Raw genomic sequence first — 18051 nt, 5'->3', positions numbered from 1 at the left:
ACAGATAATTACATTGTTGCCTGTAAATGAATAAGGTTTTTCTCTTTTTCGTTACTTTTTCAAAAGTTTACAGCTGCGATGTCATAATCTTAATCTGTGACTTTCCTCTATTTACTACTAGATTAGAACAGCAATCCTGCACCAGTTAGTCAGGAGAAGAAACATTATTAAAGAGAATATTAAACACATGCAGCCAGAATAATATGAAAGTGAAGACAGAGAATAATGAGAATAATCCTAAGTGTTACACACTCTATGTTATGCACGGTTTATGAAACCCTGTGAAATAGAAAAAATAAGATTCCATAGACCTACAAAAGCTGTGGTAACCTTGATAAACCTTTTTAAAATACAAGTACTTTCAGCAAGCCCCGAAATATATTTTCTTAGTGAGTCTGGAGCGAACTCAAGCAGCTCTCAATTTGCAGTAGATTGCAAATAACTAGTGCTGTTTTCCTCGCTGTATGGAGTTGTTTCATGAATTATGACTGAGATGGTACAGTGCCTGTTAACTCATAGCAAAATAAATTCTGCTCTCATGAGAAAGCTTAGTGTAGCACAGTAGGGTTACAATATATTTGTCAGGCCCAGGGCATGTTTCATTATGCAATATAATTGACCTCAAACTTCTGAATTTTCTTCATATGCATTATTATCCAGCATTTGTAATAAGGTTCATTTCTCAGGTAGCATATCTAGCAGTTTACTACATTAACCAGTCTTTCAGCAGTGTCCTTTCTAGTCAATCAGTGACACTGAAATTCTTATCAGCTACCTATGTCTCTGGCCATGGTATTGTTCATGCCTTAGCTGTACACAGGTTTCACTGTGATGTTCTCCCCACGACAATGGTAAGTCCAGCAGGTGCTGGACATTGTTGTCCTGAATAAAGTACTAAAGGAACCTGTCAATTAAAAATAAAAGAATTGTTAGTATTTAATGCACAGATGTTTAGATGTTACACTTCCTTATATTTCATCTGTAATATGGTATTTATCACTGCTACTATACTCCTGCAATTGTAATAAAAACTGCAATTAAAAAATTGGAAGCCATAATATAAAATCAGATTATAAAACTTCAAAATTAAAGACTGAAGCAATGATAAAGAGTAGCATCAATGATTAATACCAATGACTTCTTTAAGTGTTTATGCCATGATTTTTATAAATTTTCAAGAAAATAACATATCTAATAGGACAGAATGGGTTATAAAGTTTATTTTTTTGCAAAGCCTAGGCTGTACTGTTAGCTCTCATAACATGCAATCATATGGTGATACTGTTTCTTACAAAGTTGTTATAGTAGAAATAATTTGTAAGAACAGTTCAAATCAAAGAGGAAATATTTTTCATATGATAATCCTAATTCTGAGATAAAATTGCTCCAACTGTATAAACTATTCTCCCCTGGCAGATTAAAACCCAGGGTCTTATCAAAGAGTTTGGAATAACATCTATTTTCCTGCCAGCTTCTTAGCACCAATAGGTAAGGACAGCAAGGCTAGTAGCAAGCAGTCATGCAATCTCTTAGTTCAGCTCATAGTTTTAAAACATAAACACAAAACTAAAATATAAGATGGTTCTTTTTTGTGAACAAAAATGACGGCTAGACTACTATGGAAATAAATTTAAAAGTTCCGACCTTGCCCCTTCCAGGAGAAGTTTCTTGTGGCAAATCAGAATCATCAGTAGGGTTACGCTCCCAAACCACAGCATCTTTCCTGATTTCCTTCAGATTAAAATTAGTTAATTTGTTTAATGAGAATCCTCCAATCTAAAGAAACAGAAAAAGAAACATAGAGCTAAACATCATATGAACTTTAAATCTTACCCCCACTTCCTATGACAGTAAGAGAGAACAGAGCAAAGTTTAAAAATAGCTGTTACAGGTCTAGAATATGCCCCAATCTGTTTCTCTCTTCTCCACATACTTGTCTACAAAAAGCTCTCCAGAGCTCAGTGCTTTTGGAAGAGTGTTCATGTGTCATGGAACCTTATCTTTGCACGTTATGCAATCATAAAGAAAAGAGACACACTAAGACACACATAAGCAGAAGAGACACACTTGTTTGTCCCCAAACAAGTAATTTTTTTGTAAGAATGCTGAAGAAGATTGCACGAGAGTGAATATGAATTCTTCCTAATCCTGAGGAATGTGGTATGAACCCATGAGACCCCCTGAGTGCGGCCTGGCCTGCCCTGGCCGCTTTCTACCTGCCTGCCTGCAGAGCCTTATCCTGCTTTGCTTCCCCCCATTCCACTGTGTGCCTGGGGCATGCTGGACCTTGATATGGGAAGCTCACCATCTCCAAAGTTCTTATCCAAGCCCTCAGGACATTCTTTCCCAAGACCTCTCTCTCTCTTCATGCCTGAAAAGCCAGAAAATAACTCTCTAAAACTCTTTTTGAGTATTAGAAAGCAAAAGCACATATTTATTACAGCATACTGGATACACAGGAATATTTTTCAAAGTGTACATTCCAAACTACATAGGTGGTACAACTTTATACTATCATCTAATTACAATACTTGGACATTACCTCATCTGTTACACCAACTTCCAAAACCATCCCTTCCGTAGTACCATCCTCAAACCACATCCCAGATTTGAGCTGGAGGTCCCAAAGACTCCTTATCTTCATCTTCTTCATCTTGCTTCTCATCTCCTCTGACTCTTCTGGAATGGTTGCAAGGCTTCTGAACAGTTTTGACTGTTATCTCTCTTATGTCTCTTTCTCAGTATATTTTTACAGATAGAGAACTCTTCACCTCATTACAATCCCTTGCCTGTTGAAATTCTTAACAAAGAATGTTAAACGGTATTTTTAGGAATTTTGTACAAAGGTACTAGCAGGCTAATGGTACTAGCAAGCTATACTAAAATCTATATAATATAGATTTTAAAGCATCAATCCACATGCCCAGTTTGCTGTGCATGGCCCTGACTATGGGCAGGCAGCATTTGCCTGCTGTGCTGTGCTCTGCACATTACAGACCCCCAACTCCTGCGTCCTCTCCTGAGAGGGGATAGCATAGTTGTGACTGTCATCCCTCAGCCAGGGGAATCTGCTTTCTTCCTCTTGCTTTCTCCCTCTATTTTTTTTTTTTTTTTTTAAATAAAGGAAGAACCAAATCAAGTATTTTAAAGGAGCGAACTTGGTCAAGGGAACATCTACCCTCTGGAAAGCAGGCTGAGCACTTCACAAATTCCATTTCAATTCTCACCTTCTGTACTAGGTTGTTTGTATTACCATAGCATGGTTTGGGTTGGAAAAGACCTTAAAGATCATGTAGTTCCAACTCCCCTGCCATGGGCAGGACACCTTCCACTGGACCATGTTGTTCAAAGCCCCGTCCAACCCGGCCTTGAACAATTCAAGGAATAGAGAGTCCACAAAATCTCTGGGTGACCTATTCCAGTGCCTCACCATCCTCACAGTAAAGAATTTTCTCCTCACAGTAAAGAATCTAAACCTCCCCTCTTTTATTTTAAAAACATTCCCCATGTGAAAATACTTTAAGTCTCAGAAGATACAGTAAGTAAAGCAAGAGCTATTTTTAAAAACTGAATTTTTAAAGTTCTGGCCAGGACCTAAATCCAGGACTAACAGCTTATTCTGCTTCCACTCAGAACACCTTTAACAGGATGTTGTATCCTCTGCAAAAACTGAGAAAAGATGAGGACAGCAATTTCTTTGGCTTTTTGTTATAAAGCTACCAACGATCCCAGTCTTTGTTTTCAGCCATGACGAATGATCAAAAAGCATTGTTTCATATTTGTATATCTTCTGTATTTCTCTGGTATTTTTAGCAATTACTGTAGGGAAAAAATAAATGACGGACAGGAATTTCATTTTGCATGTTTGCATTACAGACATCCCAAGATTAATTCTTTCTGTGGTCCATTTCTAGGCTAATGAGGACCTAAATTACTTTTTTTTTAAACTATTTGTGACAGTCAAGAGAGCTTCTTGATGCTTCATAACTTCAATTATGATATCAAACAACAAAGACAGACTTCAAGTTTGCAATCCTCCTTCTGTTTTTTTGAACTTTGTATCTCCCACAGTCTGGAGAACAAAAGAGCAATTATCCCTTTTTGCTTTAATATAAAAAGCAAACAAGAGTTTGACTAACAGCTTATTTAAAAACCTTTAAAATAAAAGAAATTTATATTCAGAACAAGTGAGGGATTTAACACTGGAGGTAAGTTTGCTTTTTGCAAGTTACTATTTTTTATTCTGCTTTAAACATAATTATTTTGCATTTTTGCCTTTGAAAATAAACACAAGATAAAAAGAATTGTTTGGATTCTTACATGCAGATATTTTAGAAAACCTTGAGCTTTTTATTACACAAATAAACTAATTATATTTTACCATTATCCTGTCAAATTGTCTACATTCTCTGCAAAAAAAAATATGTTAGTGTGGAGATGAAAAAGTTCCTGTGAGATTTTTTTATTTTTTCTTCAACACATATAAATTGATGAAATCATTTGAAGACAGTGAGACTGAAACAGCATTTGCTGGTTGCTAGAATGCAGTGAAAGACCTGACTCTATGCTGCACATAAAATTACATTATTGTAATAATAAAACTGCATTCAAGAACTCCAAAAGTCCCTATACTGACTCTGTTCAGCACCCATATACTTGTAAATTATGATGCAATTTTAGCTATGAAGTTTTTTTGCCTTGTATCTGTGCCTTGTTCACTGCATGAAAGAGCCTCTGTACACTTAATGAGTGACTATTCAATATGTTGTTTTATACTTATTGTTCAGTGCAAAAGTTAATAGTTATTAACTTCACACTATTCACGGTATTCTGAAACCAAAATCCTTAAGTTCCTTACAGGACTCTTAGAAACATTTTTTTTTTAAAAAATGGTGATGCTTATCATTGTTATTTTTATATAGCCAACTCAAAATGTTTAAGTAACAGAGTGCTTCTTTCCTGCTCTTCCATTATTTAGATTCCTACCTGTGAATTCTGAATTCCCAGTAATAGTTTAATGGCATCGTTAGCACACCAATTAAGTGGATTTTCACTGGCTTGAGGCTTGTAGCCATTTCCACCTAGAAATACAAGAGGATTGTGGCCACCTACAGTCTCAGGTAGAGCAAACAGATATTATTTAATAGGACTGAAAAAACTGTAGCACAAGAGTTTCACAGGGATAAAACTGTCACAGCACTTCATTGAAGTGAAGATATTAAACAATATTGAAAATAATGACATTGGCATACACTGGATAAGTACAGTCAATTAATGAAGGAAAACAAAACAAAGGTCTTTTGCTGCAGGGTTTTAAATAACCTCTGTCTGCTAGATGCAATTATATTGTGGCTATATTAGCCAATAAGTGGCTCCTCATATCTTTCCTAGAGCTGTAGACACTTGCTAATGGCAGAGGTGAGGTTACAAACCCTTTCCCTGTTTCAGTATCACAGGTCCTGTATCTTTTCCAGACTGTGAGAAAAGAAAAATATTAACTGGAAATTGTGCCAATATATAGAAACATACTGGATATTTTTGCCGTAATATAGATACCTCTTGTATCACCTCATTCATAGGTTAATCACAGATTATTAAATACAACAGCTTTAATTCAAACGAACCAGAGGAAGAAGGTACAGGAAAAAAATATTGTAATGATTTCTGGTAGCATTTTGTGGTCAAAACCTATTGAAGGATACCTCCTTTACCACTCCATTAGGCTAAGGCTTGCCTCATCATTAAAGACACCCACTCAAAAAGAAGGTCATCAGGGAAACACAACATAAATATAACGTTTAGTTACCATTCATAGGGCTGCCTGGAAAGTCCCCTGTCCATAAATGTGGTTTTCTCCTCCAACACTTCCACAGTTCTTGTGTGCGATCTTCTGCTGCTTATTTTGTTCTAAGATATTTAACTGGTAGCCAGGTGTATATGGTGAAAATAATGAAATTTAAGAAGCATAGACAAGAACTCTGTATAAAAATAAGATACAGATTCTCCTCAGAACAGTCTTGCAGCTTTGAAACATTCTACACTCTGCAGAATGCTGTGTGGGCAGCTTTTTCACTTTTTTACAAGCTTTCTCAAGGGATTATTTTAATAACTGGCATCATGTGGGGATGTGAATCTTTTACGTATGTAATACTATCAGGGTTCTCCCTCAAGAAGAACAAAGACTGGTTCAATGAAAACAATCAAGAAATCCAGGACTTGTTGAGGAAGAAGAGAACCACCCACCAAGCACACCTTGCACTGCCATCCTGTCACACAAGAAAAACAACCTTTAGTCTTTCATGCAGCAAGCTTCAACAGAAAGTCCGTGACATCCAGAACAAGTGGTGGACCGATCTAGCTGAAAAAACTCAATTATGTGCAGATACAGGTGATCACAGAGGATTCTATGACGCCCTGAAAACAGCATACGGGCCTACATACCAGGTACAAAGCCCTCTACTCAGCGCTGATGGTCAAACGCTTCTGACAGATAAAACCTCCATTCTGAACCGATGGTCTGAACACTTTCAGACTCTTTTCAGTCCCAACCGTGTAGTCCAAGACTCAGCAATTCAGTCCATCACACAACAACCGGTAAAGTATGAATTGGATACTGCCCCCACTTTAGGAGGAACCCTTAAGGCCATACAGCAGGTGAAAATCAGCAAGGCAGCTGGGGTTGATGGAATTCCACCCGAAGTCTGGAAACATGGGGGCCTTGCACTCCATGCCAAATTTCACGAGTTTGTGGTGCGCTGTTGGGAACCAGGCGAACTACCATCAGACCTTCGTGATGCAGTCATCATCACTTTGTATAAGAAGAAAGGTATTAAATCAAATTACCGTGATATTACTCTGCTCTCCATTGCTGGCAAAATCCTGGCAAGAATACTCTTGAACAGACTAATACCCGCTATAGCAGAAGGAATTCTACCTGAAAGTCAGTGTGGTTTCAGAGCCAACAGGAGTACCACAGGCATGGTATTTGTTCTCAGACAACTGCAAGAGAAGTGCAGGGAACAGAACAAAGGTCTCTATGTAACCTTTGTCGACCTCACCAAGGCTTTTGATATTGTGAGCAGAAAAGGTCTGTGGCAGATTTTGGAACGTTTAGGTTGTCTCCCCAAGTCCCTCAAAATGATCATCTCACTCCACAAGATCAGATATGCCAAGTCAGATATGGCAACACACTTTCTGAACCTTTTCTAATAAAGAATGGTGTGAAACAAGGCTGCGTTCTCACTCCTACCCTATTCACAATCTTTTTCAGCATGATGTTCCAAAGGGCCACGGCAGACCTCGATGATCAGGACGGTACCTACATTCAATACCGTACTGATGGAAGCCTTTTCAACCTAAGGCGACTGAAGGCCCACACTAAGACCTTAAACCATCTTGTCCAGGAGCTGCTTTATGCTGATGACACCGCCCTTGTCAACCACACAGAAGCAGCTCTGCAGCTTTTAACATCCTGCTTTGCTGATGCTGCTGAGCTCTTTGGGCTGGAAGTCAGTTTAAAGAAGACAGAAGTTCTGCATCAACCTGCACCTCAGGAAGTTTTCCATCATCCCCACATCACCACTGGCCAATCAGAGCTCAAATCAGTCCAGCAGTTTAATTACCTTGGTAGCCTCATCTCCTCAGATGGTAAGATTGACGGAGAGATAGACAACAGGTTAGCAAAGGCATATAGTGCCTTCAGAAAGCTTCATAAGAGTTTGGCGAAATAAACACTTGAAGAAAAGTACAAAGATCAGCGCTTACAAAGCCACAGTGCTGTCTACTCTCTTGTATGGTTCTGAATCATGGGTCATCTACCGCCACCACCTGCATCTCCTAGAACGCTTCCATCAACGCTGCCTCCGTACAATCCTAAACATCCACTGGTCAGATTATGTGACCAATACATCTGTTCTAGAACAAGCAGCAGTCACAAGTATTGAGGCCATGTTACTGAGAACACAGCTGCGCTGGGCAGGACACGTCTCCAGGATGAAGGACCACCACCTCCCTAAGATCTTGCTTTATGGTGAACTTGCCACTGGCTGCCACAAGAGAGGAGCCCTGAAGAAAAGATACAAGGACTCCCTAAAACAACATCTCAGCCTTGGCCATATTGATCAACATAACTGGTCTACTCTGGCCTCAAATCGGGAGGTCTGGAGACACACTATCTTTAATGCTGCTGATGCTTTTGAGAAAGCACACAGGATCACCCTTGAGGAGAAAAGACAATGCAGAAAGAATTGTGCCTTGCAGAATACACCATCTAAGGAGTCTTTCTGCTGTGCCTTTTGCAACCAGACATGCCTATCTCATATTGGTCTTTTTAGCCACCAACGCGCCTGCAACAAACGCAGGTAGAGCCCTTCCCAAATCTTCGTTCGCGAAGCCCAGCCATGATGACTATCAGGGAATGCATTCTAAGTGTACTACCAGTTATCATAGCTTTTATTAGAGCAATCAATATTTTATATCCTTACATGATGTAATATAAATGCCCTTCCTAATTTACAAACCTTGGGCTTGAAAATGGTATGTTTCTTTCACAGTATTGGCCTCTATTATGAATGTATTATGAAGTTTTAAAGGATGTCACTAAAAAGAAACATTAAAAATGGGCTAGAGTTCATACTATACATGGCTGTAGCCTTGAAGTGGTAGGTGATCTTTTGTAGGAAACAGAACTGCTGCTTCTCTCAGCATACGAGGAAAAAAGTTTTTTCCTATCAAGACAATACTGAAATTTATTTAGCTTAAAAAGTCATTGAGAAACTGAATTTTGGAAATTCAGAATTTTAGTGATTGCATAAATTGTACTGAATTTGCTGTACTTAAACTGTGGCATGTCCCACTCTCCGTCTTGTTTTTGGGCACTGAAAATAAGTACATTTAAGCTATTTGAAAACCCTTTACCATCTTCTTGCTTTGCCATACCATAATCTTTTCTCTTCCTCTTTTGGCATAGTTTAAATCCTTAGCACTTAGAGGCATATAAAGACTTTCAGCTGGGAATGAGAAAATGTCTTTCCAAATTTCCTGAGGGTTAATCAGTCTCCAGCAGACACATTTGGCTTAAATGTCTCTCCCTACAAACCCCAGAGTTCAATAAACGCATAAGGCCTCCCACACATAAAGCTGGGATCTCAGACATATTCTTTCCACCCACAAATTTGAAAATGCTTCTAAAGTTTTGTTGACAGACTCCAGTTGCATTATTCCATTCATGTGTGCACCTTCTAAGGGTGAACATAAATCCTTGTGATATAAATCATTAAATTTAACAGGAAAACTTTGTAGATAGGTCCTGGTTTCAAGGTGATGATTTTAAGTTACAAGGGAAGGCTTATGTCCAATTTTCTTAGAAAATAATTGTTTTCTCAGATAGCTATTAATACAGCTGCCAGTAGTTAAAAATCTGCATGAATACAGAGGGACTATGGTAGAAATAGAATATGCGAGTCATAACCTAGATATATGCAATTACTTGGGATCCCTGGCCCTCCTGCTTACAGAACCATAGGCCAAAGGATTTTACATATGCAGACTGGTGGTTCTGTTCCTGAAGGGAAGATTCACCTAAGTGGGTTGTTCAGGTGTTGTAAGACATATTATGACCCTTCTTTTGGGTCCATTTGTTCACACATCTTATTCTGTGTGCAAGAGACAATACAAGCAGGATACACAGCTTAAAAGCCTAAAGCAATTACTCCCAGTCCTGTTTAATATGTTGTCTCAGTTTAATGAGACTGAAGTCTTTTGCTATGGAGGATGAGTTATGAGGAAAATCAAACTCCTCTTTCTGAGCAATTGTAAATCCAAAATTAGGAGGCTCCAGTTGAGGAAGTATGGAGAAAGGAAAAATAAAAGCCCTTTATTAAAGGATATATGTGTGTTGGCAGAACAACAAAAGAACACCAAAAACAGCCAAACAATAATCCCGTACCCAAAAATCCCCTCCAAAACCGGAAACAGTTCAGTACTTTCTGCCTTTTGGCGCGATCCTAACCATGGCCGGCAGGGGGCGCTGTTGGATCCCGGAGGAGCAGAGCCCGCAGTGCTCGGCGCTGGTCGGCAGGGGGCGCTGTCGGGCTCTGCGGTCGCTGGTGAGGGCCTGGAGCGGGAGAAGCCGAAATGGAGATGTCCCACACACACCGAGAAGGGGAAGGGGAAAAGGGAAAAAATCCCTCTCCCCACAGAGCTCACGCTGTCTGCAGCTGGCTGTGGCCGGGAATTCCCCCTTTTCGTCGATGAACACACACTGCTGCCACCACGGGAACGGAGGAGCGAGAGGACGACCTCCTCCCCGAAGAGTTCCTCTGCAGGTGGGTCAAACCTTTTGATGAAGTTTGAGTAGATCTGGGCTGGGGGCAGAACACGGTGCAGGCAAGCTGGGGCCAGAAAACAGCCAGATGACTAGGCTGAGAACAAAACAACCTCAGACCTTTCCCAACACATACCTTGCCTGAGTTAAGGTAAAAAGGGAGAGTCTCCTGTTTCCAAGGAGCAAAGAAAAAAAATTCATCACCCCTCCCCATCAGTCTTAGGAAGGGCCATCATCTCGGAATGCAGGCCTGCTAGTTAGTTCTTTTGTAGGCAAAACCCCCTCCCCCTCCCTCGTTCAACATCTTTCTTTTAGAGCGAGGCAGGGGAAAGAAAAAATTCCCTGCTTGGTTTTTTAGAACAAGTAAACCTATGATATATGTTTATCAGTGATCTGGACAAGAGGATCAAGTGTACCCTCAGTCAGTTTGCAGATGACCCCGGGCTGGGTGAGAGTGTTGAGCTACTGGAGAGTAGAAATTCTCCACAGATGGATCTGAACAATGGGCTGAGACCAATTGCATGGGGTTCAACAAGTGAAGCGCTGGATCCTGCCCTTGGGTCACAACAACCTCATGCACACTACAGGCTTGGGGAAGAACAGCTGGAAAGCTGCCTGGTAGAAAAGTACCTGGGGATGCTGATCGACAGTAGCTGAACATGAGCCAGCAGTGCCCAGGTAGCCAAGAAGGCCAATGGCATCCTGGTTTGTATCAGCAATAGTGTGGCCAGGAGGACCAGGACAGGGAACCTGTACCTGGGACTAGTGAGGCCGCACCTCAAATCCTCTGTCCAGTTCTGGGCCCCTTACTACAAGAAGGGGTGCTGGAGTGTGTCCAGAGAAGGGCAACGGAGCTGGGGAAGGGTCTGGAGCACAAGTCCTATAAGGAGTGGCTGAGGGAGTTGGGGATGTTTAGTCTGGAGAAAAGGATGCTCAGGGGGTACCACCTTGCTCTCTATAACTACCTGAAAGGAGAGTGTAGCCAGTTGAGGGTATGAGAAATAAATAACCTGGTTTTATTATAAGTAAATGAATTTAGTAGGAGGATAGAAGGGGTGGGGGTTTTCTTTTTTTTTTTAGTTCCAAGAGCCTTTTTAGGTGTACTGTGGAAGTTGTAAGGTGGACAGTCCTATCTGGACCTGACGCCAGGGAACCTTTTGTGGCCGGTTATAGGGGAAAATACAAAAATAAAGATGTATCCTCTCTGCCATGTGGCAGCCTTTGTGTACAGGGGGTACATTACAAATCAACCAAGAGAAGAGGTAACATCCCCTCCCAGGTCAGAGAAATTACCTTTTAAGGTAAAAAAACAGCGGTCACTGAATATGTAACAGCTTATGTAACCTAAAGGATACAAAAGGCGCAATTTTCAAATGATTGGTGTGCTTCCAGACCCACGTGGGCTTGGAACACCCAGCACGCTGAAATAAAATACTTCTCGCTACACTTTCTTCGTCCTACAGGTATTTTTTTACCATTTTTAAATCTAAAGGAAGAATTTTTCCAACAAGGGTTGGTCTCTTCTCCCAAGTATCAAGTGACAGGACAAGTGGAAGTAGCCTCAAGTTGCATCAGGGGAGGTTTAGATTGCATATAAGGAAAAATTTCTTAACTGGAAGTGTTATCAAGTATTGGAATGGACTGCCCAGGGAAGTGGTTGAATCATCATCCCTACGGTGTTTCGATGTGGTGCTTAGGGACATGGTTTAGTGGTGGACATGGCACTGTTAGGTTAATGGCTGGACTCAAAGATCTTAGATGTCTTTTACTGCCAAAATAATTCTATGATTCTGTGGTTTTCCTCAATGCCTCTCATGGACAAAAGGCAGCTGGGATTTAGTGATCTGCTAGCCAAAGTCCTACTGTGATGACCACCCCAAGAAAGCTCTGTCGGCCAGATAGGCACTGGTTCTACAGGCAGGGTGGACTCCCATGCAATGTTCAGCCCCACAGAGACACCTGCCACCTACACACTGGCTCCAGTTGCTCAGTCAGTGATTCCCATATAGCTGCTCTCTGGTTTTCCCCTTAGATTGCTAGGATGGTATTTTCTTTCTTGAATCCTTGACCCCTCAATGATCCAACTTCAAGAACCCGGTTACTGCCTCTAGCATTACTTTTCATACCATTGTGGGAATGCTCTCACAGTTGTGCCGGTAGCCTGGCCCCAGGTCAGGCAGCAGTGTCCCATGAGGGCCCCCAGCACCTGGCAGCCCTTGCCATGGCATAGTGGGAAGCTCACAGAGGGATTATGGAAAGGAGTTTCACAGGTGGTCAAGTCATTCCTCAGGACCCATTTGCTTCTTCTGTCCACAGACTACAAACAGAGGAGCTATTTCTTGTGCCTATCATCTCCCATTTTCTTTCATTGTCAATGGGCACTTTGCCCATAGGCACCTCACCCTGGTGGACAAATTATGGAGGAGGGTGGATGCTGTTAAGCAGTAGTTTATGTGACCCTTAAGAATGACTAGTTGTAATTTATCCTTCTGTCCCTCTCACCGTACCACAGAGCACATCTGAGAGGCAGAGGAAAATCTGTGCACAAATCTCTGGAGTCTGTGAGGCAGATGCAGCCAGGTGATCAATGTAAAGGTGAAGACTTCTGCTGCTGCTGTGACTGACAGCATTTTCTCCTCAACACGGGAAGCTGTGTGAGAGGGAACACCAGCTAATTCTTCCTTATAGAATTAGCTGACCAGGAGCCACTCATTTGGGAGTACATCAGATTTGATCTATTTCCCTATTAAAATTTGGGTACAGATGCTTAGCATAGAGGGATTTATAGAGTTAATATGTCTTTGAATTCACTGATAGATCTGAAAAATTATTCTTCTAAAATATTGTCTACTTATGTTGTAGACATTTAGTTTTTGGACAAAAGGAACAAGTACCTGACATACTGAAGAATGAGCTACTGTATTAAAACAGATGATTTGGGGTGCCTTCTTTCATTCTGGAACACACTCAAGGTGTACATTTGATAACAGCAGAGTTTTCAAGCAACCCTGACAGAGCTTTTGTCAACAGTGAGGTCAGACCCAAAGAGGGAAATGTCACTGGCTAATCACTTAAGCTAAAGGACTGACTTGGCTAGACTGGATACTTTAAAAGAACAAAGTAAGCTAGAGCAGATGTGGATAAACTGAACTGGTGTACAAGTGCACACAAGCACAAAATCTGTATAAATTGAACTTGTGCCTTTGGTGATTATACATAAGCTAGAACAGGAGGATGACTTTTGTGGAGAATCTGCCTGTTACCTGTTGAATATTCAACATCTTAGGTGGCCAAGGGTACAAAGAGGGCGCGTTTTTCAAACCATGTGTGCTTTTTCCAGGCGTGTGGCTTGGGACTGCACCCAGCGCTGCAATAAAGGATTTCTTGCTGCAAGTTTCCTTGTCCTGCAAGTATTTTTTGCCATTTCATAAATTGAAAGGAGAGATTTTTCTCACAATGGTGGAGCAGCTGTGCCCCTGCAGCCCATGGAGGACCATCGGGGTGCAGAGACCCACCTGCAGCCCATGGAGGAGCCCATGCTGGAGCAGGTGGATGCATGAAGGAGGCTGTGACCCTGTGGGAGGCCCAAGATGCAGCAGGGTCCTGCTGGAGACCTGCAGCCTGTGGAGAGGGAAGCCCATACTGGAGCAGGTTTTTCCTGGGTAGGACTTGTGGCCCCTGTGGGGGACCCACAGTGGAGCAGCTCATTCATGAAGGACTGCACCCCATGGAGGAGTGACCCACAGGACAGTGGTTTGGGAAGAACTGTTGCCCATGGGATGGACTCACGTTCAAGAGGTCCATCAAAGACTGTCTCCCGTGGGAGGGACCCCACAGGAGCAGGGGAAGGACTCCTCTCCCTGAGCAGTGGCAGAAACAACAACTGACTGTAACCCCCATTCCCTGTCTCCCTGCACTGCTGGAGGGGAAGGAGGTAGAGTTTGGAAGGAAGGAGGGGTGGGGGGAAGGTATTTTTAAGATTATTTTACTTCTCACTCTTTTGCTCTGATCCTGTTTGTAATAAATTCAATTAATATCCTCACTTCAATTCTTTTGCCTGTGATGGAGACCTCTCCCAGCTCTTAACTCATGAATCCTTCATTGTTTTTTTTCTCTCCTCTGTCCAGTTGCAGATGGGAATGAGCAGCTGTAGTGAGTACCTAGCATCCAGCCAGGGTCAAACCACTACACCTGTATAAAATTGCACAGATCCTTTTGTACATTTATTATCTTACCTTTGTAAATCTGGAGGGACAGTGTATAGAAGAGTCCTATTTCAGGTTGTTATAAGTCCATCTCCCCTCTCCATGTTATCAGCAGCATTTCATGTATGGAAGTACTATTGTGGAATTTTATTAGAATTAGTCAGGTTCTTTTATTAGTTATCATTCAGTCCAGTGAAAATTTACAGTAGTGCTATGTGGTGCTGCTAGTATATATCCTTCCAATCTACCATGAAAAATGATGCACACTGAATAACCTGTTGCCAGAAAGAAGGGCAAACACTAAGCACAAACATCTTGTGGCAAGAATGTCGCAGAGGCAACGAAACAGAGCAGCTGGTTGGCATTTGGTAACCACATAATTTGGATCAACAAATCCTATGGTGTGTTGTTTCCTTTGCTGATAAACCCATATTTTTCAGCAATGACTCCCTCTGAATTGCTTCAAAAGCTGTATTAAGAGTATTGTGCTTTTTTTTAAAGAAGTCATAAGGGAAGGCTTTTGTCCAGTTTTCTTAAAAAATAATTGTTTTCTTAGACTGAGACATTAGCACAGTTGTCAGCAGTTAAAGATCTGTTAAAAAATACAAAAGGTAAAAAAATATAGCAGCTAACTTTTTCTAATAACAGAAGAAATAACAGGGTGTGTTTCATAGTTATGAAGTATATTACAGGGACTAAATAAATTCTTTATATGATACTGTTAAAAAGCCAAGACCTCCATAATTTAAGATAATGTATTCTTTACTAGGTGTCAAAGCTGTTTGGCATTTTGTATTTAAAACCCCTCTTTCAAAGCAATCTAGAGTTAGTTTAGTTAAGCAAACAAGATGCAGGGTCACATCTCAAGTGCTTTGTATCCTGATGACCTTAGAAACTGCTGAGATCAAAGAAAAACATCCTTAGACTAATATAGGAATGACTGTAACTCTTCTACAGCCTAAAAGAGTTTGGATAACAGAGCTTGTGAAGGAATTTGTTCATCTTGAAGTAACATGACAGGTATAGTTAAATAAACTGCAAATGTATTTGCAAATGTTACATTGATGATTCCTAGTAATCACTTGCTCTTTTCAAACAGCTGCATAGAACTAGATCTACCTTAAGTTTTCCCTCAAAAAATTGCTGAATTTTAAAATTGCTACTGCAAAAATATAAATAGTAAAAATAACTTAGTTCTCTAGTGCAGTCTGAGTTGAATTGTAAAGCGGTGACTTATTGAGAATAAACTTATGCCTTTCATAGATCAGATTAATATTCTATTAGCTGTGTAGGAGGGAAAAACTCTCACCACCAGGCTCTTCTGTGTGCTCTGCAATGACCTTCATTGTGTTTCATCCAAAACCTTCATAAGTTTTACAAACATTGATAAATATTAAACTTTTTAAGATAGTTATAATTCAGTCAATTAATATGCAAATGCTACTCTAAGCCTGCAGCACACTGACTTTGTTTTGACAGAGAACAAAAATATTCTCCTTTTAAAAATGCTAGGCACACTCCCATCCTTATGGGTAGATACATTACTGCATATGCAATGATGAGAAATCCTTTAATCATTACTAACCAATAATAGGGAAGCAAAAGATTGTATTTAATTCTTTATTAAGCATTTTTATTAATAAGTATTGTTATTTGGGGCATGCATAATAACACTGCAAGAATTATATCTATCATAGCATTACAATAAGAAACTATCTGAAACCTTGCATTTTTGCATTTTGTGAGCAGTGTTTACTGCTTCTGCAGTCTTACTTGGGATTCAAACCAATTCTCCCTGGTAAGTCAGGCTGATAAAACAATCCACCTTGAAAAATGACCAGGCAAGATTTTGGCACAAACTGCTGTAAGCTACATTACACCAGGGGATGTCACCAGTGAAGACACAATAACAAAATTTGTGCTGCAATTGGAATTATACCTGGAAAAGAAATAGAGTAATTCACCATCCAGCAATTATTTGGAAACAAGACAGTAAATAACACCGATGTAATTATTGTTTATAATCTTATTTGTTGTTATTACTGGAGGAAGATATACGGATATGTTCTTTGCCTATACAGAACCAGTCATACTTATAGTAAACAGCATCATTTAAAAACAGAAACCTATTGAAATGCCAGTGCATAGAATAAAGACAGTCAATTGTCTGGGACAAACCACGCTAGATGACTGATTTGTGACAGTCCAAGACGCTGCCATTCTTTGCTGTAATTCTGCCCATTTATTTGGGGTAAATGCCACAGCAGCAGAACAGAGTGCGTGCTTAAGTGTTAGCTATTCCATTTTCAGCTAAACACCAGACTTCCCACTAAAACACATATATGCGGGCACCAGCATGTGTCTGCCAACACTGCTGCAACAATAGCAAGATGTAGCAGAGAAGAGAAAGGCAAGTGCCGCAAAACATGTAAGAGGTAACAACCTTTGCATTTTCAGCAATGTGTAAGATAAGGACAAAGTTTCACCTCTTTTATTGGAACTGCACTGGTAGAAGCTCAGACCAGCAGCTGCCAGACTGACATCTAATGCATAAGTGAATTCTAATGCATAACTGCATCAGAATCTAATGTATAAACACATTATCCTGAGATGTTATATAAGCCATTCATAACTCTTTCTTTGCACAGACTAAAAGCTGTAGAAAACATGAGAAGAACATATATGTGTATTTACTGAGGAGGAAAAGATGATTTTGTACCACCAAGCCACAAGTCTTTCTAAATGGATGAAGTATATTTCTAGTCTTGCTTGTAGTATAAAAATGGTGTTTGGTAACACAAATTCAAATGAAAAGTAAGAAGAAATGCACAATGGAGTTAACTAACATGGGCATCCTGCACTCCCTGAAATTTAAGTCAAATTATTTCTGATTAATTTTATTTTTGAATACTACTCCTACTGAAGTAGGACTCCTTAAGGATGAAAACCTATTTATGTAGATAACTAGTATAAGACCGACAGGGCAATATGACCAATCTGAACTGCTGTCATTGGACTGACTTACAGATAATTCAAATTCCTCTACTTTCAATGCAGAGAGCTCCTCTTCAACGGGGTATTAAAAGAATTTTCTTACTCACAGTATGTAGTTCACAGAACATAAGGAAAGATAATTTTTACTAGAGAGAAAAACTTATAAAAGGACAAGAATGTAAATATTTCCATCTTTTCCACCTGTACATCTCAATATTGCATGTGTATTAATATAAATTTAAGCCTTTAAACAGAAACACAGTAGTGTATCACAAGGGATCTAAAACCCTTCCCCAGTTTCAGAATAAGGGTGGTATGGACAGGCATTACCAAACAATGCTGCATTTGAAACAGCAGATCCTGGTGAAAATCTGTCTCCTGGCTCAAAATCATTGATACAGTTAATTCCCTTAAATTTTATCCTTTTTAAATCCTTCTATCAAAAGCAACCTTCCCCTCCAAAATACTTATTTGCAAGAGTAAACATACACAAAGTTCTCATCAGTTAAAAACCTGCTATAACTTAGA

This window comes from Manacus candei, unplaced genomic scaffold, assembly GCF_025592945.1.
Source record: "Manacus candei isolate 608988 ecotype Guabito, Panama unplaced genomic scaffold, ASM2559294v1 h1tg000051l, whole genome shotgun sequence".
In the NCBI taxonomy this organism is placed as follows: Eukaryota; Metazoa; Chordata; class Aves; order Passeriformes; family Pipridae; genus Manacus; species Manacus candei.
The sequence above is the reverse complement of the archived record's forward strand: the minus strand, read 5'-3'. Positions refer to the sequence as shown.